The sequence below is a fragment of the Alligator sinensis genome, unplaced genomic scaffold (genome assembly GCF_000455745.1).
Source record: "Alligator sinensis unplaced genomic scaffold, ASM45574v1 scaffold282_1, whole genome shotgun sequence".
In the NCBI taxonomy this organism is placed as follows: Eukaryota; Metazoa; Chordata; order Crocodylia; family Alligatoridae; genus Alligator; species Alligator sinensis.
Window position 1 is genome coordinate 1,383,217 of NW_005842380.1, and position 4,125 is coordinate 1,387,341.

Consider the following 4,125-nt stretch of genomic DNA (forward strand, 5'->3'; position numbering starts at 1 on the left):
GATACTACATTCAGCCAGGTTTATATCAAACCAGTGTCAGCCATTTTCAAACTGCTTTATGTGCACTGAATGTCTGTTTTGTTACAGGTTTAAATCAGTGTCTGGTCACTTAAAATGGTTTGTGTGTAATGTACAAGGACAGAAACTTATGGCTGCACAGCGAACCAAGATATTTCCCTCCAAAAGCATTCTGGACGCACCACGATCAAGGCAGCACCAATTCGGATATGATATGGCTTTGCCGTGTGATTGCTCACACTTGTGTCATCAGCACCTAAATTAACTCAGAATGAAAATCTACTTCATTTGTTGCACTTGGATGTTCTGCATAGTAAGACACTTGTGAAGCTTTAGACCCATATATTTTATCCTCAATATTCAGATGTCTACAAGTCATTCTGAAAAACCCACGTGTGTGGCAGAAAAAGTAGAGGAGGACTGTTTTGCTCCCATGAAAATCAATAGGAGCAGGTCAAAGAGGAAAGGCAGTGCTACACAATTATGTTTCATAAGGGGTTGTGCAAATATTTTCTTTGGTTTCAATCTGCATGGGTTCACACCCAAAATTACCCAAATTAATTATTAAGTTTTACTTGGTGTCACAGTGATACTCTATTCCCCAAGCCGGTGAGAAGCCATATATTTTGGCTTGGATGACTTGAAACTAAGTTCAGGTTCACTCAAAATAGTTGTGACCCTTTACCAAGCCTGGCCCAAGTTTCAAATGTATGGTCATCCTCCCCACCTGGTGATTTGGGAGACTGGCATGTGTGAGGACTCTGCCTCTTGTATTTTCCTCTCTTTGTTGCCCTAATTAATCCCCTGGCTTTAATTACATTCCTAGTTTTTGCCAACTCCGCACACTTTTTTCTTTTCTAAAACAAACACAGTGAAACCAGGCTTGCTGATATGGGATTATTTCTTTGAACCCTCACGTGTTACACAAATAATCCCACATACATAGCTTTGACAAATACACCAGCAATTCATGCCATGATAAATTGATGGAGCTATAAGTTACCCTTGTAATAAATCAGGGATGAATGAGAAGATCTGATAAAAATGGGAATCCCACTCCCTAGAATGATCACAAATTTAAAGACAATTACTTTTAAGATTAAAATATGATAAAAATCATTTTTTAATCCTTTGAAATACAGAGCTGAACTGCAGAGTTCTTATCCAGAGTCCCAAACTCCTAATTTTTTGCTAAGTTCATTATTTTTGTTCCCTTCCCCTGCCCTGCTTAAATAAGGCTCCTTGCATGGACTGAATACAGATATGCACTTTCTCCAAATCTAAAGAGTGCTGCCAGGTGTCTGAGAGGGCAAATTAATCTAAAATCCTGAGTTCTAAACCCTCAAAGCTTTCCTAATATGCCTCCCATTAATAGCCCTTTCTACCCATCAGAGACATCCACAGCAGACTCTTCCCTCAAACTGCTACCTTTCCCCAAAGAGGCAAGAAGTCTTAAATGTTTCCTGCATGCCCCACGACTACAAGCGTGACACCTGCAACTATACTTCCCAGGTTTAAAGGGCCCTCAAGCCCTAAGAAATAAACTAAACTATGTACATTTTTTCCAAGAACCTGTCTCTTTTGTTTCTTTACTTTCCACTTATGACAGCCTTTTCATTTCCATCCATGACTATGAGAAGTATTGCTCTTCGTGTACATCCATCAGGAAGTACCAAACATCTTTCCAGCCTAAGTTTGCTGACCAAGGGTGGCTGAATAATTTGCACGAGGTTTGGAGAACATTCAAACTCCTAAGGACTTATTCAAATTGACCAGAATTCATCACTTTTGAAATTCACAAATTTCTTGACTAAGCATTTCAATCTGGACATGAAAAAAAGGTTTCTTTCACATCTTCTGGCGATGAAGGGTCTAAAGCATTTCTTTTCCTGGACAGGAAGTCTTTGAAAGAATGGCTTTCCTTAATAAGTTAAATTAGAACCCAAAGCAAAGTATATTCCTCTACATTCGCCAAGACGAGTCCTTATAATAATAAAACTGTCAATCTTTCTTTTTCTTCTAAAAAAAATGACTGATTTGTACAATAAATCTTTAAACCGGTCAATAACCTATAACAGTAAATCATTCAAGGTAGAACAAAGAATACTTTTATCCATGCACAAAGCAGCCTGCATAGGTATTCTGAGCAATAATGCATCAACCAGCAAACAGCTTGGAGAAAAAAGAACATTGCAAGCTCTGTCCCTTGCTTCTTCCCCAACCCTTTTGTTTTTTTTATTTCTAAGACTACTTTTCTTGCAAGGCTTAAAGCAAGCCATATGATCATAAACCAGGTGAAGCAAACTCTTAGATAGTTGTAGGGAGTATATAATCTGAGTGCCATTCCAGGAGTTATCAGGTGGTGTTGCATTAGGCTCTGTTCAGGAGGGGTTTTAGGAGAAGCTAGCCAAAGCAGAGCTTTCTGTGTATATGGCTAGGGATGGAAGGTGCACATAAACTGGTTGAAGTGATCAGAAACTGGTTTAAACCTGTAACAGAACAGAAGCTCAGTGCACATAAGCCAGTTTCAAAATGGCTGAAACTGGTTTAAGATAAACCTGGTTGAATGCAGTATCAGACTTAACAGATTTGGGTGAAACCAGTTTATGAATCTTCTGTCCCAGACCCCTTCCTGGTTCAAGTGAAAGCAGAGTCCCCCCAGCATCCCAGCATGCTTTGTAACCCTGGGCTGGGCTGTGCTGTTTGCTCCAGAGAGCAGGGCTGGCCCTACCCCTCTGCTCACTAGCTGGAGCAGTGAGGACTGGCTTATTGCACCCTCCCCTCCCTTCCCCTGAGCACAGAGCTGCCCTGCCCTGCCCTGCTGGCTTACTCAGTGCTGGCTGTGACTGTGGACTACACATCCCAGATGCACCTGGAAGCAGGAAGAGGAAGGTTGAGCAACCCTGCAGAGTCCTGCTGCTATGATTGCAGACTCCAAATCCCAGAAACCTTGGGGGCAGTAGGAAGAGGAAGCAAACACATGGACCATGCTGGCTACATGCCAGAGAGCCGTGCTCAAGTGCCCCCCACTTTCTGGCTTGAGCCACTACAGGCATGTGGCTGCATTTCCTGAATCACAAGTGAAAGTCTGTTCGTTTACTTGTTGGTTCAATCTTTGAAGCTTAAACTAACCTGCAAAGACTGAATCAATTCAGCCTTGGGCTTTTTGACAGTCTGTACTTAGCCTTTCTGTTTGTTTTTTTGTACCTGCAACGTCAGACTACTTGCATCTACACTGGAGTTTCAGGTTTCAAGGCTTAATCTCTGAGTATCCTCATTCTCCACCACTTACTCAAATAATGAATGCAACATTTTTAAACCACTTCAACCTGATATACCCCATTTAGCCTACTAACTCTACAAGAGCTTTTCACAGCTCTCTCTGTGATGGGTAATAGCACTAAATGTAGATGTGAAAGCCCCTTGCTCTGAATTTCCTTGGGGCATAGACAAGTCACGTTGTTGCTGTAGCGTGATGAAATGATGAGACAAGAAGCTGCCTTGTCTAATTCAGCCAATTTTGAGTCACAGCTTCAGTTCGTCAGCCAGGAAAAGGTAGATGTTCAGGCCATTAAAATGCAGCCCTCAGTTAGTATAGGAAACAGACAGCCTTCTTTTCATACTAAAAATGCAATATATCTATGCAAAATAAATACATGTTTAATTTCTTTCTGCATTGCAGGTCATTACAAATAAACAGCCTTATCCTGCACAGACATATCAACTCCCAACCCTCAAAAGACAGCACGCTCTACTAGTTAAAACAGAGGACTGGAAAAGAGCAGACTTGTTTCTACTCCTGATCCTGCCATTGATTGAGTGTACGATGCTGCAGAACATGCTTGTGCCTCACTTTCTTTGTAAAATTGGGGGAATACGTTATTGATTTCTTAGTCGCACATGCTAATATAAAAAAAAAAAACCTCAAGAGAGACAATGAGAAAAATCTTTGACTTTTAAAATAGGAGGCTGGGATGCTATGGGACTTTTGATCATTTCATAAAAGCTCATTTTGAGTGATCCGTGTTATAAATAATGATTTGGAAAATTCAGAACAATGTAAATGTGGATAGCTAATTTTCTTTTGTGCAGGAATTTGCTCTCCTG